The sequence below is a fragment of the Camelus bactrianus genome, chromosome 8 (assembly GCF_048773025.1).
Source record: "Camelus bactrianus isolate YW-2024 breed Bactrian camel chromosome 8, ASM4877302v1, whole genome shotgun sequence".
Lineage (NCBI taxonomy): Eukaryota > Metazoa > Chordata > Mammalia > Artiodactyla > Camelidae > Camelus > Camelus bactrianus.
In genome coordinates, this window is record NC_133546.1 from 44,235,846 (window position 1) to 44,262,119 (window position 26,274).

The 26,274-nt window shown below is 41.2% G+C and overlaps 1 long non-coding RNA gene across 1 annotated transcript in view; it reads left to right on the forward strand.

The window, feature by feature from the left end:
* Positions 1–26,274, forward strand: part of LOC123619843 (uncharacterized) — a 225,220-nt gene that overhangs the window by 82,784 nt on the left and 116,162 nt on the right. The window contains exon 2 of the long non-coding RNA XR_006728586.2: positions 19,451–19,582. This is a non-coding gene — a long non-coding RNA (uncharacterized LOC123619843). The remainder of the gene's footprint in view (positions 1–19,450; positions 19,583–26,274) is intronic.

The following is a 26,274-nucleotide window of genomic DNA, read 5'->3' on the forward strand; positions in this document are numbered from 1 at the left end:
TTTAACACACCAGGAAGCAGAGATCTAAGGGGTTAACTAACATTCATTCTTACGTAGCTTATAAGGGGTAGAGTCCATTTGGTTCTCAAAGTCTCACTTTCCTAAACAAGGTCTCTGCTCTGGGAAGGGGACCTGATGTGTGCTTAGCTTTAGGAACGGGGGTCAGTCAAACCAGTGAGTATATCCTGGAAAGCGCTGCAAGTCGAGTGGAGAAGTTTGGATTTGGTGCAAGAGGAAACAGGGATCTAGGGGAGGACGCTGAGCGGAGCTGGTTTGAACAGGCGCTTTAGGAAGACAGCAGGGAGTGGAGAGCAGAAGGCAGGCTGTTTTTCTGTGACACACTTGTGGGCACCAAGTAAATAAAGCAGCCTATTCAATGAGAGCAAGCGGGAACTTCTGAATTGCTACTAAGATAAGTCACCACTCTGGATGCTTATCTGAAATGTAATCCCCTGATCTTTTAAGAAGGATTCTGAAAACTAGGAGAGGTTGCTAAGGGAATAAAGCCCTAAGTATCGTAATCAGCAGAATCCACAAAATAATTTTCCCAAATGAGCTCAATTCTCCAGCTAGCAGCATTTGAGGGTTTGGCTGGAGAAGAGGAGGGAGCCAGCAGGGATCCGCCCTCTTCTTCTGCCTCCAGACTTTCTTCCCATGTGCACAGAGGTGAGTCCCCACCAAGAGTCCTCTTCACACCTGCATTCTCAGGATGTCTACAGCTCCGATGCTCCTGCAGCCAGGGACCCTACCCTCTCACAGATTCTCAAAGTTTCCTGGCTTTTTACTTGATATGCATTTACATCCCTGTCCTGAACCCCAAGCTGAATGATGCTTCAAGTAAAAATAATTGATTTGAGTGACTTGTATAACATGCTTATTTTATTAGCTGGAGGCAGATTAGATTTTTCTTTTGAGCTCTTTAAAAAGGATAGGCATCTACATATGGTTATAAGACATTCACAGCATGAAAACAAACAAACAAAAATCCAGTATATACAGTATGGACTCAGTTTTGTAAAAGAAATTATATATGTGTGTATATATATATATGCTACATATCAAAATGTTAACAGTAATTACTTCTGAGTGGAGGCTATTTTTATCTTATTTTTTTTAACGTGTGGTAGAAACCAATAGCTATCTTCCAATATTCATTCTCCCTTTATTCTATAATAATAGAACCTCCAATTTTGGCTGGGCATATGGCCACCTAGAATAAATAGCATATGTCTAGACCTCCCTTGCAGCTAGCTGTGGTCATGTTATAGTTCTGACCAGTGAGATGTGAGTGGATGTGTTGTATGGCACCTTCTAGAAAGTGTCCTTGAAAGGAAGGGATATGCCCTATTTCTCTTTTCTTCTTCTTGCCAACTGGAATGTGAGTGTGATGATTGAGCTGGAGCAGCCATATTGGTCCCTGAAGGGGAAGCCATAATGTTGAAGATGTTGGAATAATAAGAGAGAAGAAACATGGGTCCCTGGTGGTCATGGGCCACCACACCAGCCCGACATCCTATATCTATATGGGAATTATTTTTGCTCTCTGTTTTGTTTCTGTTGCTACTATTTTGAGTTTTCTGTCACTTGACAGCTGAACCAAATCCTAGATAATACATCTGTGTATTTTTGAAAGCCATGAAATACAGAGGGGTGTACGGAAAATTCAAGTCCAAGTCTCACACATGGGATGATTTTTCTAGCTGCAGAATTTTTCATTGAAACCACTTGTCCCAAGTTTTACTTGTATCTTCTCTCATACTCTGTCCAAACAAATTGCATCAGATCAGCACTTAACACTGTGTTCAGTTTTTTATAGAAAGGACACACTGTCTCATCCCTAGTCGATGGCCTATCTTGATTTTAATTCAGAGGGCTTCACAATTCTCCTAGGAATAAGGTATTGTTGTGACTTGCCTGTAATGATTTGGGGATATTTGTAGTAGCCTTTTAGGTCATTAGAGACCTGTAATATGAGGCAAAACCAAAGCTGAGATGGTTTAGGCAGCCCTTTCCCTGCCCAAGTGAGCTATTTCTATCAACATACTGAGAACGTGGCCTGTGAGGACCAAGAGAAGAGTCAGTGTGTGTGTGGGGGTGTGTGTGTGCGAGTTGCAACTATGTGTTGCACATGCTTTACATGGCTGTGTGGTACTCATGTGCTGTGCGGTTTTGGTGTGTGGGTGGTGCATACATGTTTGTGAGATGTTCGTGTATTCATGTGTGTTCTGTGAGCGTGTATTTGTGAAGTCCATGTGTTGTATGGGGGGGTCTGTATGTGGGGATGTTAACTGTGCTCCTGTGCCTCTCAGGGGAAGGGTGTGGGGCTGTGTGTGCTTGCGTATCACATAGGCATGTTTGCAGTGTCTAGATGTGTGAGTATGTGCTTGCATACACTCATGTGTAGTCCGGTTATGTAACAGTGACAGAGGAGAAACCTTGCATTACTGGGTCCTATGGAGGGTTGCAGCTGATTTAGAAGCCATGCCAGAATCAGTCATATGGAAGAACCCCCACCTCCATCACTCCTCCTCCTCATCCATTTCTAGATCACAGGCGTCCCCATTCATTCCTAATAATAATGCAGTGTTTACATTACATTTGGTTATCTAAACTGCAGGCAAGCACTAGCAATTTAATTTTAAGTTGGCTTTGATTCAGCTGCTACTTTTGCTTTTGCTGCTCCAAATGACTAAAAGCCATTTTTTCAGTTAATTTTTTCCAGGCATTTGCTTACACTATGAAGGGAAAATTATCTTGAAACATAAGGGATACTTAAAATAACAAAGTTAAAGGGAGATCTCAGATGAAGAAAAACAGATGTTAATGGAATAGAGTGTTGACATTTCAGCTATTCTCACACATTTGGTGTGAAACATATTCTTCAGCATCTCACATGTCACCATTTTATCTCCACAAAGAATCTATCGTCTTTTGCTCTTCAGTTCACTCACTACCGTGGCTGCCATTTCTGAGCAGGTCTGAGTTCACAGGGACCCCCTAAAAGGGGAAAAAAACCATTCCTGTGGGAGTACTTACAGACTGCATCACAGGGTGATGTTGCCCTTCTGACGTTTTTCCTGTGTCTCACGTAGAACACGAAGGTGCCCTGAGAAGAGAATGCCCCACTTGGTTTCTATGCTGTGTTGGGGAAGGGCCAGGTCGCCCCTAGGTGGTGCTGTTGAGCACTGGCTGGGAGGGGCACTTGCCACACTGAGATGAGGTGGAAGTGGCGTCGTAGGGTTTCTAGAGTCTGATGTCCCTCCTGGCTGGTTTTGGCCATATCTGAGAATGTGCCTGGACTGCAAACATGGGATCATTAGCATGGTCGTTATTCACATGGCCCTATGAAATACAGACTGTTACCTATATTTCAAACCCAGGTTGAAATTCCCTTGTCCAAAGTTATGTGTGTAGTAAGTGTCCATGTTGGGATTTGAAACCAGGCAGTTTGGTTTCTGAACTCTGCTCTTAACTCTGGCTCACTCCCAAACACTTGCAACACGGACCATGCAGGAGCCATGTAGAGATGGTGGGCGGGGGGGTGGGGGTGGCGTTTATTGAGGCACAGATTGGGCACCTGTTCTGAGAGGTTTAGCTCATGAGTAAGTTTGGCCAACAGCCCAGCATCCTGGCGTGATGTTGTGCATTTTATTAGGAATAGTCTTGTGAAGTAAAGAAAATTCTCTTTCTGGAAAGTGTTTAAAATGTTGGCTGGTAGTAAGAAACATAGCCCTCTAGAGAGAATTTCAGCTCTCACGGGTAATGAGGGAGGCCATCAGGACATTCTTTAGGCTTTGTTTTCAAAAGAGAACCAGAAAACAACCACTACTCACCTCCTCCAAGGCTAACCCTTGACCACCTTTATTATGTCCTGAACACTGAAAACCGAAGGCAGCTTTTAAAAGGTGAAGGTAACATTCTGCTCCTCCTCCACCGTGACTACTTTATTTAAAATTGCAATTAGCGCCCCCATCCCAAATTTCCCCTTTCTTCTCTTCCCTGTGGTTCAAATCAACTTTTAACATACTGTATAATTTGATTATTTACTATGTTATTATTCATTGTCCTCTCCCCACCACACACACACTAGAATGTAAACTCTTTGAAAGCAGAGATCATTGTGTTGCTCACTCCTGTATTCTAAGTGACTAGACTAGGCTGATAGCAGCGGACCAGGGGAACCTAAATGTTTATTTTGAAGGAAGAGAGTGGCAACAAAACTGGACATGGGTTATAAGAGATTTGTAGGTCTGGAGTTCAGGGAAGGGATCTGGGCTGGAGATACACGTGTGGGCGTCACCAGCCTATAGATGGTATTTGAGGCCACAGGACCAGACGGGATCACCAGGGCAGTGGGCGGATATAGATAGAGAAGATAGCTAGTACAGGCCTGAGCCCTGGAGCCCCCCCTGTGTTCAAGGACAGAGACATGAGGAAGAAAGAGCAAGGGAGACTGAGAAGAAGGAATCAGTGAGGTAGGAAGAAAAGTGGGAGAGTGTAATGTGCTTGAAGTCAATTAATGGAAATGTTTCAAGGAGCAAATGATCAACTACATCAAATGTGTTAAGTAAGGCAAGGACCGACTGCTAGAGAAAGGAGTTTGTTTGAGACTCTGACAGCCAGTTACCAAGCACTCTCAATTCTTTTTCCAAATTGTCTCTCAGATCAACCCCTATGGCTCACCTCATTTCTCTTGCCCTGAAATTACTGAAGCCCCTTGATCAGATCTGCCTCAGTCTAGACCTGTACTTTCCATTACAGTAGCTATTAGTCACATGTAGCTACTGAGCACTTGAAAATGTGACCAGCCTGCATTGACATGTGCTGTAAATACACACTGGATTTTTAAGACAGAACAGCAACAACAAAAAGAATGTAAAAAAAAAAACAAAACAATTCAATAATTTTTTATATTGGCTCATGTTGAGATAATATTTTGGAATTTTCGAATTAAATGTATTATTAAGAATAATTATTCCCAGGTTTTAAATTTTTTACATCTTTTAAATGTGGCTACTAGAAAATTGAAAATTACATGTGTGACCTGCATTTGTGGCTCTCATTCTATTTCTAAGGGATAGTACTGGGATAGACCATTTTTCCCTCTGCACCCACAGTAATCTTTTTAAAACGACAAAATTGACCATGTCCCTGCCATGCATTTCCCCTTCATAACTTCCCACTGCTCATAAGATAAAAGGCTGCATCTTTCACATGAGGCTCTGAGAGCTGGTCCTGCTGTCTTGCCCCACCTCCAGGCGCTCTCTTTCTTGTCTGTGCTCAGGACACAGTGGCTACGTTCCTTCCTGCCTGGAGTCTGCTCAGGTGCAGCTCTCTCTGGCTGGAGTCTTCTTCACCTTCTTTGCATTGCAAACACATCTCCCTAGACTCAGCTTACATGTCACCTCCTCAGGAATATTTTCCTGGTCCTCAAACTCGGTTAGGTTCTCCAATTCTAATCCCACACCACCTGAGCTCTCCCTTACAGCGCTGGTCTGACTTGCTCACCACTATCTGCATAATCAGTTTTGCTCTTTTTCCACCAGAATGAACATTCTCTGTGGGCAGTCTATGCTGTGTTGTTCATTATATCCTCTGCACTTAACACAACAGACAGAAAGCTGAGTTCCTATCTTTTGTGTTATATTGATCCACCTTGAGATTACTTCTGCTGCCTTTTTAAAAAAACGTTTTTAAAGACTTCATTTTTCATTTAATGAAGGAGAGGTAATTAGCTTTCTTCACTGATTTCTGCTTGGAGGATGTACTGGGGTTTGAACCCCTGACCTCTTGGTGCTGAGCATGCGCTCTACCACTTGAGCAATATCCTTCCCCCAAGACTTCATTTTTAAGAGCAGTTTTAGGTTCACTGCAGAATTCAGAGGAAGGTACAGAGATTTCCCCCTGCCGCCACACACACAGAGCCTCCCCTGTTATTGACATTCCCCACCAGGGTGGTGCATTTGTCATAACTGATGAAGATACACCTATACATCATAGTCACCCAAAATTCAGTTCACATCAGGAGTCACTCTTGGTTTTGTACATTCTGTGGTTTTGGACAAACATGATCACATGTATCCAACCTGTTAGTATCATACAGTATAGTCTGGGTGCCCTAAAAATCCCCTGTACTCCACCTAGTCACCCCGCCCTCTCTTCAAATCCCTGGCAACCACTGATTTTCTTTTTTACTGCTTCCGTAATTTTGCCTTTTCTAGGATGTCATATATTTGGAATCATACAGAATGTAGCCTTTTCAGGTTGGCTTCTTTTACTTAGCAATATACTTTTAAAAAATCAATAGTTTGGACCTTTCTTTACTGAATAATTGACTGGATGTATTATAATTTACTTATCTGCTCATCTCTTGATAGATATTTGGATTATTAGCATAATTGCAATTATGAATAAAGCTACTATAATATTTACGTACAAGATTTTGTGGACATGTTATTTTTCTTAGTAAATACTTAGCAATGGAATGACTGGGTCATATGGTTAAGTGTATGTTTAACTTTGTAAAGAATTGTCAAACCAATGAATGAGTGCTTCTGTTTCTCCATATCCTCATTAATGCTTAGCATTTTCAGTCTTATTAATTTCAGTCATTCTGGTGATTGTGAAGTGATATCCATTGTGGTTTTAATTTGCATTTCTCTAATGAGTAATGATGTTGAGCATTTTTTCATGTGCTTATTTGACCATTGATAAATTTCCTTCTGTGAGGTGACTGTTCAGATCTTTTGTCTATTTAAAAACAAAGTTGTTTGTCTTCTTCAAATTGAGTTGTAAAAGTTCTTTATGTATTGTAGTGAAGTAATTTTTCAGGTATATATTTTACAAATATTTTCTCCACATCTGTGACTGTACGTTTCATTTTCTTACATGTATCTTTTACAGAGCAAAAGCCATATCAATTTTGATGAAGTCCGTTTTATCCATTTTTTTCATTTATAGTTAGTGCCTTTTGTGTTCTTAAGACTCAAAAGGTACTACCCTTATTCTTACTCCATAAGTCTGCCCTTATATTTTCTTCTAGACATTTAATAAATTTTACATTTAGGTGTTGACTCATTTTAAATTCGTGTTTGTAATGGTGTGAGGCAGAAGTTGAAGTTCAGTATTTTTTTTCTAATAGATACCCACATATTCCAGTACCATTTATTGTGAAGACTGTTTCTTCCCTCATTGAATTATGTTTATACCTTTGTTAAAAAATTAATATATTTTGTGGGTTTTTTTCTGGACTTTCTATTCTGTTTCATTTACTTATATGCCTGTCTTTGTGCCAATACCACATTGCCTTGATTGCTGTAGCTTGAAAATAAGTTTTGATATTGGGTAGTGTAAGTCCACCAACATTATTCATCTTTTCAAAATTGTTTTAACTATTTTAGGCCATTTACCTTTTTATACACATTTTAAAATCAGCTTCTCAATTTCTACAATAAAAACCTGCAGGAATTTTGAGTGGGGTTGTGTTGACTCTGTTGATCAGCTTGGGGAGCACTGATATCTTAACAATACTGAATATTCCAAAGCATTAACATGATATATTTCTCTATTTATTTAGGTCTTCTTTAATTTCTCTCGACGATGTTTGGCAGTTTCCAAACTGTAGGGTTTTCAATTTATTTCTAAGTATTTTATGGCTTTTGGTGTCATTTTAAGTAGTATTTAAAATGTTAATTTTCTAATTTTTCTTGCCAGATTATGGAAAACAATTGATTTTTGAATTATTGGTCTTGTATTCCACGACCTTGCTAGGTGAACTTATTAGTTCTAGAAATTTTTTGCAGATTCCTTAGAAGTATCTATAAACAAAATCATACTGTCTTTGAATAAAGTTTTACTTATTCATTTTCAATTTCTATGTTATACATTTCTTTTCATTGCCCTATCGTACTAAGACCTGTAAGAAAGTGTTGAATTGTAGCGATAAAAATGGACATTCTTTCTGTTCTCAACCATAATAGGAACATGTTCTGTATTTCTCCATTAAGTATGGTGTTAGCTTTATTAATTGAGGAAGCTCTCTTATCTTCTTGGTTTTCAGAGTTTTTATAATGAATAGGTAGTCACATTTAAAAATGGTTTTTATTTATTCCAATAATCATACAATTTTCTCCTGTATTTTATTAATATGGTGGATTACATTATTATTTAATGTTGAACCAACTGTATCTTTCTGGGATACATCCCTTGATCGTGATGTATCTGTTTTATATATTGCTAGATTCTATTTTCTAATATTTTGCAGTGTTCATTTTTGCATCTATGTTCATGAGGAATATTGATCTGCAGTGTCCTTTTCTTACAATGTCTTTATTAGTTCTTTGTATCAGGTTAGAGGTCTCATAAAATTATTTGGAAAGTGTTTTCTCCTTTCTATTTTTTTATGGATTTTGTGTAATATTAGTACTATGGATAGAATTTACCAGTGAAATAATCTAGGCCTGGAATTTTCTTAATGGAAAGATTTGTAATTATAAAATCAATTTCCTTAATATAGGAGATATTCAGGTTTTTAAAAAATTTCTTCCTGTGTCAGTTTTTTGGAAAATATTATACAAAGAATTTATCTGTTTAATCTAAATTGTCAAATTTATATGCTGATATAAAATTTAAATTCCCTTACTATCCTTTTATCAGCTGTTGAATCTTTAGTGATGTTCCTCTTTTATTCCTGAGATGGGTAATTTGTGTTCTGCCTCTCATTAATCATCTCTCTTCCTCATCAGTCTTCTGGAGGTTTACTAACCTTATTAAACTTGTCAAAGCATAATCCTTCGGCTTTAATGGATTTTGATTATTTTTGATCAGTTTTCCAGTTCATTTTTGCTCTTATTATTATTACCACCTTCTTATTTTTTGGTTTAATTTGCTTTTCCTTTTCTGAGTTCTTCAAGTGGAGGCTTAGGTTATTTTTAGATTATTTATCCTAGAGCTTTCTTCTTTTCTAATATAAGTATTTAAAGCTACAAATTTCTCTCTAGGCTCTGTTTTAATTGTGTACCACAAATTTTGGTATGTTGTATTTTCATTCCATTTGAAATATTTTCTAATTTCTCTTGTAATTTCTCCTCTGACCCAGAGGAAAAGGGGTAAATTATTTATAAGTGCATTGCTTAATTTTCAAATATTTAGGGAGATTTCCTAGATACCAATATTGTTATTAATTTCTAATTTAATTTTTTTGTGGTAAAAAAAAATAGTACTCTGTTAGCATTTCTGTCTTTTGAAGTTTATTGAGACTTGTGTTATGACCCAGCAATTGATGCATTTTGTTGAAGATTCCATGTGAACATTTGAGAATGGGTATTCTGCCGTGGCTGATTGTACTGTTTATAAATGTTAATTTCATGAAGTTGGTTGCTAGTACTGTTTACATATTTTATATTCTCACTGATTTTTTTTTTTTTAGTCTACTGTTTCCACCAATTATTGAGAGAAGAGGGTTAAAGCCTCTATGATTGTGAATTTATCTGTTTCACTCCCCAGTTTTGTCATTGCTTCAGGAATTGTTAAGCTCTGTTGTTAGATGCATGTCCACTTAGGGTTATTATATCTTCCTGTTGAATAGTCCCTTTGTTCATTATGAAGTATGTCTCTTTGTCTCTTGGTTACACTTATCTTGAAATCTACTGTACCAGTTTGCTAGGGCTGCCATAACAAAGTACAGAGTGGGTAGTGTAAACAACAGAAATGTATTTTCTCACAGTTCTGAAAGATGGAAGTCCAAGATCAAGGTGGCAGTAGAGTTGGTTTCTTCAGAGGTCTCTCTTCTTGGCTTGTAAATGGCCATCCTCTACCTGTGTCTTCACATGGCCTTACGTCTACGCAGCATGTCTGTGTCCTAATCTCTTTTTATGACACCAGTCAGATTGGGATAGGGCCCAACTTAAAGTCCTCATTTTAACTTAACCTCATTAAAGACTGTCTTCAAATGCAGTCACATTCTGAGGTTCTGGGGCTTAGCATGTATGGACATATGAGGGGTTTTTTTGAGGGGGAAGGATGTGACACAATTCAGCCCATAACATGCACTCTGTTTGATATTATCATAGCCACACCACCTTTCTTATGCTATAATGTTTGCATAGTACATCTTTTTCCATCCTTTCGCTTTCAACCTATCTGGGTCTTTGAATTCAAAATGTGTCTCTTATGTGTAGCATATACTTTTATCTTGCTTTTTTATCCATTCTGACAAGCTTTGACTTTTAATTGGAATATCTTGTTTTTTTAACATTTCATGTATCTATTGATATGATTGGGTTTCAGTCATTAGAGTCATTCTTGGTATTTGTTTTCTGTTTGTACTATTTAGTATTTGTGCTTTCTGCCTTCTTTTAGGTTAATTGGATTTTTGGGTTTTTTGGTATTCCATTTTATTTCTCCTATTGGTGTTTTAGCTATACACGTTCTTATATTATTTTCTTAAAAATTGCTCAGTAGTTTTAAATATACATCCATAACTTACTACAAACTCCTTAGAATTAATATCATTTCATGTCACTTAGAATGTAAGAATTTTGCAACAGGATATATGATTTATTCCTTCTTCTGTCTTTTATGTTATTATTATCATATATTTTACTTATATTTTGAACTCTACAAAAAATTATAATTTTTCTTTAGTCAGTTGTCTTTTAAAGAAGTTAGGAAAATAAAAAAGGGTCGTCTTTTACATTTGCCCACATATTTGCCTTTCCAGTAATTCCCTCTTGTAGAGCTGAGTTTTCATCTGAAATCATTTCTTTTCTGTCTGAAGAACTTCCTTCAGCATTCCTTCTAGCACAGTTCTGCTGGCATTTAATTCTCTCAGAATGTTTTTCTGAAAACTTTCTTACCCTTTTTTTCTGTTGCCTTTCTGGATTTCATTGTTTCTGATGAGAAGTCAATCAATATTCTTATTATTGTTTCTCTGTATACAATACTTTTTTTTTTGGTTGCCTTTAAGATTTTATCTTTGGTTTCAATAATATTATTATGATGTACTAAAGTGTGAGTTTTTTTAATAGTAGACAATTAATATGGGGTTAAAGAATAAAGAAAATCATATTTATAGTGCATGTACCTTTTGACAAATGACACATCATGCACTGATATATAAATGATCTTCTTTAGTCTGTTGCTTGGATTAACCACGCCTCCCTGATGAGGGACTGAGGCTAGAAATTCTATATCCAGTCATGACAGAGTGACTGACAATGGGCTTATCTTCCAGCCATAAGCAACACTATAACTGGACAAGATATATGAAACAACTGTGTTCAGGCATTGGTCAACAGACAGCACATGTCTGTGCTCCCTGAGGGAAGGGACACACCCAAAGTCAGCTCCAAATTCCACCCCTCCCCTCTCCTCTCCCTATTTTCCACCTGGGAGCCTTCAGACCTTGGTGTGGAGATGTGGAGGCCAAGTGAAAACCTACAATGATTCTGGGTGGAGGAGGCAGAGATCAGAGTTAGGGGCTGCTGAGGGGGCTGGAATTGTGGAATGATGCATACAAGGTTCCCCCTGGGCCCTGGCCACCCAGTGCTGGAGGGTGCAGGGTGAGACATCACCAGGCCTGAAGAGGCTGATGCTTGGGGGCTGAGGGCTGAGTGGGGACGCCAGGGCTCCCAGTGCTAGAACACACAGGAGTTTGGGCACAATCAGAACAGAAGAAACTTGCTGAGAACCACAAGCATCCAAAGGAGACCTAAGAAAGGCTACATCTCTAGAGAAAGGATTGCCTCCAGGGGTAAGGACTCTGCCCCGAAGACAAAGTACAAACCTGACACAGACGTGTACATTCCCAAACTCAGTTGTTCTCTGAGCCTCCTCTTCTCCCTCTTTCTCTATGTCTGATAATACTAATAATAGCCAACATTCATGGGGTGTTACTGTGCGACAGGTAGGCTCTTCTGAGTGTTTTACCTTTGTTGATTCATTTATCATCCCAAGAACACTGTGAAGCAAGTTATATTTTTATCTCCATTTCACAGATGCAGAAACGGAGACACTAAGAGACACAGCAAGTAAGAAGCAGAGCTGGGTCTTGAACTCAAGTGAGCTGACTCCAACATCCACATTCTTAAGCACAGCCCTTCCCTAGGTACTTATAGGCTACTTATAGGCTAAAAAATCTATAGTGTTTGTTCACCTTTTCCTCATTTCCTGCCACCGCAATCTTGGTTCAGACTCTACTCGTCCCTTGCCTAGATTTTTATAATGACCTTCCTGTAGAGTTCCCTGCCTTGATATTTAATCACAGAGAATTTCTAAATTGCAAACCTGATCATACAAAGTATATATTTTTTTTCTGCTCTAAATCCTTTAATGAGAGCACCTAAGGCCCGTTATGATCTGGTATCCACCTCTATCCAGAATTTTCCTAGCACTTTCTTCTTGTCTCTATCTTTCTCGCCCTCGTTCTTTGTCCGCCTCAGTTTTAATGAGGTGTAATTGACAAACAAAACTGTAGTATATTTTAAGTGTACAATGTGATGATTAGATATACATATACATTGTGAAAAGATGCCCATAGTTGAGATAATTAACATATCCATCACCTCACATATTAACCTTTTGTTGGGCGTGCTATGTTAAGTTCTACTCTTTTAGCACATTTCAGATATCAATACAATAATATTAACTATATTCACCAAGTTGTACATTAGAGCCTCAGACTTCATTCATCTTATAACCAGGAAGTTTGTACCCTTTTTTCAACCTCTTGCTTTTCCCCAGCCCCATCCCTCCAGACCCTGGGAACCACCCTTCTACTCTCTGCTTCTGTGAGTATGACTTTTCTATCTTTCATTCTTTACCGTTCCAGCAATACACACCTATCTGTGGTTTAAAATATCATGTTGTTTCATGCCTCTGAGCTTCTGCCCATGTCGTTCCCTCTGCCTCCAGCACTCTCCCTCCTTGTCAGCCTGGCGTCCTCCCTGCTCTGAAGCCTGTCCGGGCTCCTCCCTGGCACTTGTGGGCCTTTTTCCCCTTCAGGGAGTGAACGTGCACCCATGGCCCATGCACGGGGCATAGCAGAGCCCTCAGTCTCTGTTGTCTTGCCCCTGGGTTGGGACACGTTTTACTTATGCCCTAGAACCTGGTCCATGTGGGCACATATTAGGTACACAACAGTGCTCCATGAACCGAGGTACAAGACAAACTCCTACACCAGCTGAATGATGCTATCTTGCCCCCCCCTCAGGTGGTTGGGAGTGAGGGTGAGGGGTGTTTTGAGAAGCCTGAATGTACCAGGAAGGGGGAGGAGGGAGATGACAGGATGGCTTTTTTGTTTCCACAGCCCTCCCAGGGCTGGCCCTGGGCTACTAGCAAAAGGCCCACGGCCCACTCGGCCAGCATTCCCACAAAAACTGGAGATTTCTCCTCCTTGCTTTTAAACAAAGCTGAGTTCCACTTAAGCATTTCATTGTTCTCTGCCTGCCTCCTTTGCTCAATTGTTTCTCCTAGAAATTGTCTTTTTCTTGGGAGGGAGCATCCTTGGGGGCACTTCCTGGCCCTGCTGCATGTGAGCGGAGGGGGAGGAGCACCACCACCCGGCTCTTGTCCAGGGTGTGCACATGATAGGAAGGAGGCTGTCTCCATGGAAGAGCAGCTGGGCTGGCTGGCTCTCCTTCCCTCTCAACCTTGCCAGAAAATGTGTCAGTAGGATAGCTTTTGTATTTGCTATTTAAAATAAGTTTCCTCTTTGAATAATTTTTACTAAGATTCTGAGAAGGTGATTGTTTGACCAACATGCAGCTTTGGGGAGGTGGGAGGAGTGATCAGCACACCAACCCCGATGACCAGTATAGGCAGGAGCCTTATCCGGAGCTTGCTTAGGCCAATGTCACTAAAGCTGAGCTGTCCTGGAGTGGGCGGTCATAGACTCAGGGTGCTTCCAGCAGCAGGAAGCCAACCTGTCGTCTGGCCCAACCAGTAAGCTCCAGATTCCTCTGACTACTCTGCAGAGAAGCTGTCTGCCCTCAGCCCAGGTCAGGTACACCATCTCACGGCCTCTCACACATGAATTTTTCCTCCACAGCACTACCAGTTTGCAAAATATATTTGACGGCGTCTCTTACAGACCACCTCCTTCACTAGACCTTGAGCTCTATAAGGAAAGAATGTGTCTGTTGTACCTAGTCTCCACCTCAGAGGCTGGCACGTGGCATGTGTTAGATAAATGCTAAGCAGCCTTCGCAGCTCTTGGAAGAGGAAGGGTTTTGTGAAATTCTTTTATTATGATGCATTATTCCTCTTTCACCAGCATGACACTCCAATCCTCACTGATTAAGACAAGGTAACTTCCAAGCTGTGTGTCCAGGAGTGGAATAGACTGGCATCGACAGTCCAAGCTCTGTCTAAGCCAGTTCCCCCCGCCCCCATCTTTGCTGTGGACTGTGCCTGGCACTACGGCAGGGCCTTGGTCAGGGCTGAACTGTGTCCTCTCAACATTCATAGGGTGAAGCCCTAACCCCCAGGGTGACTGTATTTGAGGATAAGGCCTTTAAAGAGGTAATTAAAGTTAAATGAGGTCATATGACTGAATCAGTTCGATGATGTCCTAATCCAGTAGGACTGGAAAGACCAGGTGAAGACACAGAGAGAAGGTAGCCATCTTCAAGGCAGTGAGGTCTCGGGAGAAACCAGTCCTGCTGACACCGTGACCTTGGACACCCAGCCCCCAGAACTGTGAGAAAATGAGTTTCTGTTGTTTGAGCCCCTCAGTCTATAGGACTTTGTATAGCAGCCCTAGAAAATTAATACAGGACTTTACTGTAAAAATAGATAAGAGGTATGGAAATGTGAGGGAGAGAAGCATGGCTTCTCTGGGGTGTGGGAGACTTTGAACAGGAGGTAACGTTTAAGCTGGTCTTGAAGAAATTATGACTGTGGAGTGTCTTCCAGGTGCCAAGCATGGCCAGAGGTTTTATTTGTGTGACCTACCTTGGGGATGACTGCATTCTGGGGAGGTTGCTAATCTCCTTTTTCCAGATGAGGAAATTGAGGCCAGCTGAGGTTGTGACTTGTCTAAGTTTATACCATTAGTAAGTAGGAGAACCACAATTTGAACCCAAGACTAATTTAGTCCAAAGCTGCTACTCTTACCATTATTCTAGACATTGTATATATCAGATAGTAATAATGGTAATAATACCACACATACAATAACTATGAGCCTGGCATGCATATAAGTTATATACATCATTTAATTTAATCATCTCCAAAAAATAAGGGTGATACTCTGATTATCGTTGTTTTGAAAATTACAGAAAAAAGTATAAGAGGACTTAATAACTCATTCAAAAATCATACAACTAGTAAGGATCTAGGAATTGAATCCAGGCTAGTTTCAGAACCCACATACTTAACCATTTCATAATTTTTTCATAGATGCCCACATATGGGGGTTGGGGAATGGCATGGAAGGTGGGTGGCAGGGAGGAGTGGGGCTGAATGTTGCTAGTTTTATAGTTTGGGATCTGAAAGCCTTTTAGGATAAAGCTTGATTGGCAAAATTCTGTATGAGCAACAACAATAGTAATAATCAGCAATGATAAATATAGCCAAATATTGGCTTTCTCTGGGGCAAACCAATTAGGGCAAGGACAGTGTGTCTCCTTAAATCACCTCCACACCCTTGAGTGGGCACAGCATCTCCGGTGGTTCTGGCATTGAAGCATCTGTGAACAGAAACCAGAGGTGGATACTTTGGTGACTAACAGCCCCTGAGGATGCTGCAGATCCCTGGGCTCTCAGCCTCAGAGCTGTTTTTGATACAAACGCAATATGCAAGTCATCCCTTGGCCTAGGAGTGAGAACCAGGCTGGAAGCTTAGCATCCCAGGCATCTGTGGCTCAGGGCAGGCCAAGGCTCAGTCTGGTTCCTGAGGCACAGGCAGCCTCTCCCCAGCACAACAGCCCTGGCCTGTGAGGTGGCAAAGGTGCAGGACAACCCCCTTTGGCCATGGCAACTGGTGAACCTTCAGTGTTCCTTCACTGCCTGTTAAAGGTGGGTCTGTGTAGGACAGGCAGAACTTTGCTTAGCTCTATGTGCAGAGTTCCCTCAGAAACTTGTCCAGGGCCTCCCTGACTTTCTATTCCTGCTGTCTTCACCTCTCCCTCACCTGTGGGCAGTACCTGTGGGAGTCTGGAGTGGTTGCTAGGAAACATGCCATTTTGACATCCTCCCTGTGGTTTCTGGACTTCTCCACTTCGATCTCCTGCTCTATGTCCATCTTCCCTGCAGCAGAATTGGCCAGACCTCCCTCCAAGAAGATCCTCCCTGGGAACCGATCATTGCCCCTTAGGATCCTCCACCTTCTGATGTTGCTTGAGTTCTCATTTTATCACATTAAAAATATGTGTATTCCAGAGGCAACCCATTATGGAAAGGCTAGTTCATGCATGGGTTATCTGAAAGTTTTACTCTTCTCTCTCATGCTGTGACTTTCTGGCATTTTTCTGCTAAGGGTCAGAAGTCTCTAGGTACAGAAGAGTATAAAGTGTGCCATGATTTTGGTTTGGGAGTGGCAGGGACCAGACCATGACACCCCAAAACACTCTTCCTTGGTTTAAGGATTATATTGAGCTGAAGGCAACTGAGGAACAATAGACATAGGAAAAGCTCTAAAAACAGAGCCTGTTTCCCTTTTGTGAAGGAAATTTACATTTATAAAGGCAATTCCAGTTTGTGAAGGTATCTCCTCTTAAAGCAGGAAGAGGAGGACTCTTGATAACTCTTATCTGTGGAGTAGGCAGGGAGAGACTTACATCTGTATAGCAAATCTTCCTAAACAACTCTTGTTTACCTGTGTTTCCTGCGCACCTTTCCATATCTCACCCCCAACTGCCCAGAAGCTCCAAACCCTTCTTCCTTTTTCTAACCTCTTCTCCACACTTTGTCACCCCTTAGATTGGTATATAAGCCCCCACATTCTAAACTCCTCCTTGAGCCACATTTTTCTTTGTGAACTTCCACTGTATGTACATAATTAAATCTATTTTTTCTCTTGTTATTCTGTTTTTCATCAGTTTGATTCGCAGGCCCCAGCCATTGAACAAAGAGGGTAGAGAAAGAGTATTTTCTTTTTACCACAAAGGGGTGGCTGAGACACCCCACTTGGTCTGGGGGCTCCGGCTGAAATCTTGGGATGTCGGACAAAACTGGCAAAAAGTGAAAATTCTTACTAATAAATCAGCCTCCCAGATTTCTACCTTTAGGGTCTAATTGACAGAGCAGTTAAGAATCTCTTTGTCTTTTCATTTCCAAATTTAGATTATCAGGAGAAAAACATTGGCAAGAAGTACTTACTTATATTGTGACTCTCGTGAATTGGGTTTTGAGTACTCATTGGTTACTGGTCCCTTCCTTCCCAGGGACATTTCCAGTTTGTCTTACTTGTGTCCTGAGAGCTTTGGCTTGACTTTCTGCCTGCTAGGGGGCACAGGGTGGTAGGATCACGTCTGGATGTGGCCAATCATCAGATTGCGGGCCCTGAGAATTTGTAGATGGCCATACAGAAATGGGGGTTGTACCCCTGCTGATGGTTCTGGCTCTCAGAGGTTCATGCATGTCTTTTTTTCAGCTATCGTTGGGAATGACTCTGGGTCATGAGGGCTGCATCTTTTGCACAGTCTTTGGGAATATCTCTTGCATCCCTGGTTAAGCTGTGAGAGGGCTTATTGGTTTTGATTTTGAGTCAAAACTGAAATAGGTATACCTTCAGTTAAAAAAAAAGCCTCAAATCCCTTTTCCTTTACCTAGCCTCTTCTCCACCAGCTGTTGCCCTTTGGAGTGGTATACAAACCCCCAGATCCTAACTGCCTCTGCACATAATTAAAACTATTTTTTTTTTTCTCGTCAGTCTGTCTTTTGTGAGTTTAATTTCCAGGGCCCCAGGTGGAGAACCCAGGAGGGTAGAGAAAAGTCTTTCCCTTTGCCTACAGGAGGCAATGTGTTATTGAGCTTAAAAAAAAAAAGAGAACTCTCAGTTCTGTGGTCAAAGATAAAGGGGTTGCATAATTAAGAAGTGAAGTATTAAATACCCCACATTTACCTCACCCCAGTCTTATAGTAATTCATGAAAAGGGGGTGTGTGGCAACTCCATCAGGAGGGACTGCAAGGGCTGCCAACTGCTGCTTCATTCCTCTTCAGTCTTTATTCAGTGCCCTCCTATCCCCCTGGATTTCAAACCTTGTTTGCACAGCTCTGGTGAAACTCATAAGCAATACGATTAAAGAAAATGTCAATTAGCCAAGAGAGTGCAATTCAGCAGCCTTTTAAAAAGCAATGGAAGATTTCTACCAAATATCCCAAAACATGTTCATGGGTCTTTTCTGGTTGGATGTCACCCAACACACACTCCCCAACTCCACCCCAAAGAATAGCATCCTTGGTGTCCACCATTCCTCTTCTCTCCCTCCCTGCCCTTCAAGGAAGCTCTCTCTTCCCAGTATTTTTGCCTCAGTCTAGAAAGTCTGTCCTCCTGAGGAAAGTGTGGCCTTAGGAGTAGGGTGTCAAGGGGAGGAGAACCAGAGTTTGTGGAAGGCCACCACTGCCCAGGCACTGCACTAAGCTGCTTTCTCTACTTTTTGTACTATCCTTACAAGAATCCTATAACTTATAAATGCTGTTTTCAAAACAAGGAAGCTAAAACTTAGAGATTAAGGGATTTGTTCATGTCATACAGATGATAAAACCCCTAGCTGACTTCCCCTGCTCCTCAGCAAGTTCTTTCCACTCAGGGTTGAGTCCTCAGAACAACAGGGACTTGCTAATCCTTGCAGTTATTCATGACAATCTGTGTGGCTCAAGCATGGAAACCAAGGGAAATGGAGGGTGGCAGCCGGGGTTTCAAGCCCAGGTGCTAACACCTGCGATTAGCCAGCAAACAAAACAGAACTGACCAGAGAGCCCAGATTAAGGCAGAGGCTTAAGAAAAGCCAGCAGGAGTGAGCAGGTTTCAAACCTCTTTCATTCCTTGGATGTCCTTGGAAGCATTTGGACATACAGCCTTCAGGACTTGGCTGTGTTTTCTGAACTGGCAGATCTGGAAGCTAAGTGGCGGTTAAGATATGCTTAAGAACATGATCATTCCCTTTTTAAGGAGAGCTTTAGTCTGAAGAGGAAGAACTTGGCTGCTTCATTCTCTAATTCAGCAGGAACAGCACACTTGAACTGCCATCTCCTCGTTGCTATGGGAACAATTTCCTACACATTTCTGAAACACTCAGGCCTAGGTAAATGCTGCCATTGTTAATACATGTACTGCCACTGGTTCAATTGGAAAAAGAATGGCCAGGTGATCACCTCCAAAGACAAAACCTGAAGACCTCCTTCCCAACTTGAAAACTAATTGATAGTCCCATTTCTAATCATAGGGGTGCCTGCAGGCTCTGCCCTGGGGTACATTCAAACTTTCTGCTTGGGCTTGTTTCCTAGGTGAGCAATAATTGGTGAAGGAGATGCTGGTGGTTCAGCTCAAGGAATGCATGCTGGTGACTGTGACTCATCCTAGGAGTCTTGGCTCAGTGCAAGCACAAAGGACCCACGGATGAGGAACGATGTGTGCAGGTACTCATTCACACCACACTTACACGCCCACGCAGTCCCGGTATAATTGTGTTGTTCTCTACTGTGTTCCTTTCCTGGAGGTCGCATCACATTTGGTCAGCAGAAATCCACCAAACTCAGGCAACTGTTGCTTCTCCCTGCACTTAGACTCATAGTCTGCACACCACTCTTATTTTGCATTGGTGGGCAGGACATTTAATTTTTTAAAGGAAGATGAGAGCATTTTTTCAAGGTGAAAGTCTCCATGTGGAGGTAGCCTCTAAATGTGCAGAAAACAAGGCTGGAGTAAGACTCAGAAGACTTGCCCTGTTGCTGATATAGCTGTAGGACCTTAAGCAAGTCATCTGGCCCCACTGGATGGCATTTTTCTCATCTGTTAAAAAGGACGAGCAAGCCTCCTTCGTAGCCAGGTTGATAAAGTAAATGGGTTTATTCATTCATTAGTTATCTAGGACGGGGGATATTTCAAATAAGCATGAGACAAAGTCCCTGCTCTCATTCTAAGTATATAAATAAATGAAAAAATAGCAAATAAATGCTAACTCGTATGCAGATGAATAAACAGGAGAGTGTGAAAAAAGGGACTGGGCATTTACTTTAGACTGGGAGGTCAGTGCAGGTATCTCTGAAAAAGTGATATTCAAGCTGAGATCTGAATGACAGGAAGGAACCAGCCATGCAAAGCTGATGGAGATGGTCAATCTGTAGAAGACACATGGAAGTCAAAGGCCCTATTATAGGAACAAACTTGGAGTATTTGAGAAACAAAAAAAGGGGGGTAGGGGTGCAACATGGCTAGAACATAGTGAGTGAAGGAGAGAGGGACCAGGGGCTAGGTCCTTCAGCCTTTGTAAACACAGGGAATGAATTTAATTCTAAGAGAAATAGGAATCCATGAGAAATATTTTCAGAAGAGAGAGGGACGTCATGATTTGGGTTTTGTTTTTAAAAGATTTCTCTGGTCATTCTGAGGTAGGTGAAAATCAAGTGGAAACAAGAAAACCAGTTAGGAGGCTGTGGGTATGAGTCCAAATAGAAGATGGTGGGCTAGACCAGGGTAATAGGAGAGAGATGGAGAGAAAAGAACACTTCTAGGCTATGAGTCTTGCTGATGGATTAGATATGTGGGGAAAAGACAAATAGAGGGTAGGTCAGATTTTTAGTTTGAGCAGCTGGTTAAGTGAAACGGGAAAGCCTAGGAAAGGAACAGGTTTGGAGGGATCAAAAAATTTTTTTTAGACATTTTATGTTTGTAATGTCTTTTTTTTTCTTTTTTTTTAAGTTCCAAAATAAGATTATATATATTTTAAACACCTTTATAGTGGTATGGTTCCTGTACAGTAAACGATACATATTTCAGATGTACAATTTGATGAATTTTGATAGCTGCATACACCCATGAAATCACCACCACAATCAGGATAGCTAACATTTCCATCACTCCCCAAGAGGCGCAATTTTTGGATTCCCAATTCATCCCTTCCCACCCCCTTTACCCCCTGATAACCATAAGTTTTTTCTCTATGTCTGTGAATCTGTTTTTGTTTTGTAGAGAAGTTCATTTGTGTCTTTTTTTTTTTTAAGATTCCACATATAACTAATATCATATGGTATTTTTCTGTCTCGTTCTGGCTTACTTCACTTAAAATGATGATCTTCAGGTCTAACCATGTTGCTGCAAATGGCATTATTTTATTCTTTTTTATGGTTGAGTACTGTTCCATTATATCTGTCTATCTATCTATCTATCTATCCATCCTCTATCTATCTATCTATATATATATATCTCCCACGTCTTCTTTATCTGGTGGTCATCTGTCGATGGACATTTGGGTTGTTTCCATGTCTTGGCTATTGTAAATAGTGCTGCCGTGAACATTGGGGTGTATGTGTCTTTTTGAATTATATTTTTCTCCAGATATTTGCCCAGGAGTGGGATTGCTGGATAATACAGTAAGTCTAATTTTACTTTTTTAAAGGAATCTCCATACTGTCCTCCATAGTGACTGCACCAGTTACATTCCCACCTATAGTGTAGGAGGGTTCCTTTTTCTCCACACCCTCTCCAGCATTTATCGTTTATAGACTTTTTAATGATGGCCATTCTGACTGGTGTGAGGTGATATCTCATTGTAGTTTTGATTTGCATTTGTCTAACAATTAGTGATGTTGAGCATCTTTTCATGTGCTTGTTGGCTGTCTGTATGTCTTCTTTGGAGAAATGCCTATTTAAGTCTTCGGCATATTTTTTGATTGGGTTGCTTGTTTTTTTGATATTAGGTGTATGAGCTGTTTATATATTTTGGAAATTAGTCCCTTGTCAGTTGCATCATTTGCAAATATATTATCCTATCCTGTAGGTTGTCTTCATTTTTTTGATGGTAACCTTAGCTGTGCAAAAGCTTTTAATTAGATCCCATTTGTTTTTTCTTTTTTGCTTTTATTTTAAATATTTTTAATATTTAAATTTATATATAAACTTACAAAAAATTTTAAATATATAAAATTTTTAATGTTTAATATTTTTAATTTAATATTTAGTATTGCTTTTGTTTTAAATACTTTAATATTTAAATATTTTAAATATTCAAGGAGAAATGTTAGCCAGGCAGTTGGATATAGGAGTCCAAAATTCAGGAGGCAGGTAGGAGATGGAGATACAAATGAGGAATTCCTCAGCATAGACAAGGTATTTGAAGCCATGGGACTGATTGAGTCACCTAAGAAGAGAGGATATGCAGGTTCTGGGCCCTGGAGCTCTTCAATATTTAGATGATGGTGAGGAAGAGGATCTAGCAAGAGACAGAAAGAGTCATCACTGAGGTCAGAGGAAAAGCAAAAAAGAACCACAGTTCTTGGCTGTGGTTTCCCTGAAGACAAGGAAAGAAGGGAGTGTCTGACCAGACGGAGCAAATGGCCAACGAAGAGCCTAAGTGTTAAGAGACCCTGAACCTGACAATGTGGAGGCAGTCTCATCAAGCAGTTGTGTAGGATGGAAATGCTTTTTGAAATCCATGAAGTTCCTTCTCCAAAGGAAAAGGTATGCAATGAGAGCTTTTTCAAAATACACATGCCTGGATTCAGCCCCTGATCAGTTGGATTCAAGTCTTTGAAAAACCTCAGATACCTCCCTAATTAAGAGCCACCATGTTAACCATCTGTAAGTTACTGTTACTGTTACCTCCGTGTCCCCCTACCAGGTTTATTCTATGTCACTTTTCACAGATGTCTTAGGAAAATCTCTCTTGTGGGACACAATGGAGCAGTTGGTCAGTGAGCCAGTGACACACAGGTTGGTAAAAGAATTTACCAGGGATAAAGTGTGGGAATAGAAAAGGAGTTTATTAGGGGTAAGCTGCTATAGGCAACAGAGGGCCACACAGACGAGAGGTGTCTGTGTGAGCACCGAGGGCTGGTTGTTGGGGTCTTTTATAAGGTCAGGTCACAAGGTGCCTGATTGGTTTGTGCACAAGTCTCTGATTGGTTGTAGGTGAGGTGAGAGGTTTAGGGTCTGGGAAGGGTGGTGGGGTTTGTGAGTCTGATAAGGTGGGCTGAAACAAGCCAGCCTGAGCTATTGTGAGATTAGGCAGTCCCAAGGGCTATTAGTCTGTTACGGGAGACATGCCCAGTTAAGGATGTACTTTATCTGTTGAGGGATCACAGGCAGACATCTGAGAGCCCAGAAGTGGGGGTTGTTGGACTTTGAAGGATGTCAGTTGGCCCACCAATCCCTGTGAGAGGACAGCTTATGTTCTTATCACCAGATACACTGGTAACATATAACAATCATGTTCAGTGATCCTAGTGCAGTATTTCTCATAAAAGAGTTCTTTGCATTGTCCAAATACCCTTGGAGCTCTGGAATTAATAACTGAAGAGTTCAAAGTAACTATTGGCAGATAGAGGTCTCTAAATTGGTTTATGAAATTTCCCTGCTCAAACATGAATTCCAGTTGGTTCAGATGAGGAAATCAGTAGGTAACTAAAAACACCCCTTCAAGGCATGGCACACCAGGTGTGTTCCAACCCACGGCAGGGAGCCACCAGTGACCCTATAGAAGGCTTGCTCATTACTGTTCTTCCTCCAGCTCTGTACCTTGGAGTTTGTTTTCATATTCTTCCATTTTAGGGGCTCTGGATCAATGAGAAGATGTGGTCAGGGTGGAACAGTGAAGGGAATGTTTTTTTAAGATCTCACAAGTGCTTCATTGATTTAAAAATACAATTTTGAAAGTAATAATTGTATGACAGTTGCTTCTGAAGAGGCTGCTGAGCCTCTGGGGAAATGGTTAAGAATGCATTATTATGTCAGTTATCACACAAATAATCAAATGGCTCTCTTCTCACATTTAGACACCTGGATATGGCTCAGGAGGGCCGTCACAGGAGTCTGTTTTGCTGTGGTATCTTTATTAATGAGCAAAAAAGCAGAGGTAAATACTGTGCTAATTAAATCTAGTGTGGATATTAATCTAGAAGGCATAGCTAGCCAGGCGGAAGCCCAGATGACACACTAACTCACTCTGAGCTTGTAAGTATGTGGAATGAGAACAGCAAAATGAGTTTTGATGATAGAGAATGAAAATGAAGGAAAATATATCCTAGATGCACAGATTATTGGACAGATAATGGGAAGGAGGAAATACCAGTTATTACCATTATAGTTTAGCAAGAACCCTGAGTTAACATAGCCCGGCCCACAACCTGAATCTCCAGAGAAGACTGGAATATTAGTGGGAAAATTGGTTTTCAAGGAGAGGAAGGAGGAAGCCAGGTGGGTATGGAATGACACTGAGTGAGTGAATGTGGCCCTTACTGATGAGGGCACAGGTGAAATTTACAGAGTGGGAGTTGTTGAGGTTTAGTTAACTGGGCCCAACTAGGAGAAGTAGAGGTCAGTGGAAGCAGCCTGCCTTAGTGGGAGAAGCCAGGGGGCAATTGAAGGAAAGAAGAACTGATGTAGGACCTCTTTTCCTTTGGGTCCTGAGCATAAGTAGTCAATGAGAGCCTTGTTGGACAGAAGTTGACATAATACATGGTGATCATGCCCAAGAAGGAAAGGGCAGAAATGCCTTTACCCTCTTGCGGACTATGGTCATTTTTCATTTTTCTTCCTTTTTCCAAAGCTCCTCCCCAATTAGTATTTATTCCCCTCATCTGTTAACCCTTGTCCTGGCCTCAAGAATGAGTGGAAAGAGTATTCACAGAATCTTGAAGAATTAACATCTTGTTTGTTCCTAGCAGTGCTTGCTAGGTCCAAGGAGACAACAGGCCCTTCTAACATACAGGCAGAGGGTTTAGGGAGAGATGAGGACAGCAGCTCTGACATAGATCACTGTTTCCAACCTCATGGCACGTATAATGCAGATGGGACTCATGAGAAAGACCTGCACCCCCACCAGTAAGGGCCACATTCACTCACTCAGTGTCATTCTATACACACTTATTGGGTGCCAGGGTCTATGTCAGGATCCTGGGACATAAAGAAGCAGGGAGAACAGAGATATCAACCAACCATGTCAGCACAGAAAGGAAAGTTCAATAACTTGTCCATGTCCTACGTGTTGTGACACTGAGGAGGGTAGATTCATCTTCATCATTGGGCCTGAGGACTGTCAGGAAATGCTTCATGGAGGAGACACGAAGTCTGGGTTCCAAACACCAAGTAGGAGAGTTTCCCAGGAAATGTGTTGGCAGAGAAAGAAAGGCTGCAAGAGATGGGAAAGGAGGGAAAAGAGAGGCATTGCAGAGGGTAGGAACAGCATGTGCAAAGGCACAGAGGCATCGCACAGCAGGGTATGCTGAGGAGGTCACAGCACACGGTAGAAACGACCAGTGTCTAATAGTTTCTGGTTCTCCTTTCTTTCCTGAGCACATGAAAGACTACATGTCTCACCTTCTTTGTGGAGATGTGGTACCACAGGGATCTTTGCATGAATAAGAAATAAACTGGTATGTTAAGCCATGGAGATTTAGGGAGTTGTCTGTTACTATAGCATATTCCAGCCTAATCTGACTCATTAAGTACATGTGGGGAGTGGTGAGAAATGAGGGTGGAGAGATTGACAGGGGATAGAGCTCAGGTGCGGGACTTAGGGGCAGGTTCTGTCTGTGCTAAGGAGTTTGGATACTATGGGCCATGGGGAAGATGTGAAAGGTACTTTAAAAATGAGAGTGACATGATCAGGTTTGGTGGCTGGATGGAAGGGCATGAATGAGGGCAGGGACCAGTTAGGAGATAACTGAAGCAGCTGAGTAATACCAAAGGTTTGAACTAAGGCCCAGGCAGTGAGATAGGAAAATGTTAATATGGTGAAACTAGGGGGACTTAGTGACTTCTTAGATGAATGAAAAACAGGAAGAGGAGGAATATAGAATGATTTTTTGGTCTTTGACTTACGTGATTATATGGATAATTTCATCATTAACCAGGATTCAGGGTGGTGGACAGGTTTGGGTGACAGGTTATTTATTGTTTTTTCCCCCTGTCAGTTTCCCAAAGAACTTGGTGTTACACGTGGTAAAAGGTTAAGTCTATGGGTTCTAGCTCGCAGATTCTTCCTCTACAATGTGTCCCAGCCACAGCCTGGGTCCAGTACCACAACTAGAGTCATTCCTATGAATCTTTCATGGCCCTACTGTCCTAGTGATGGAGAAAACTGTCAAGATATCCCTCCAGAGCATTGGGCTGT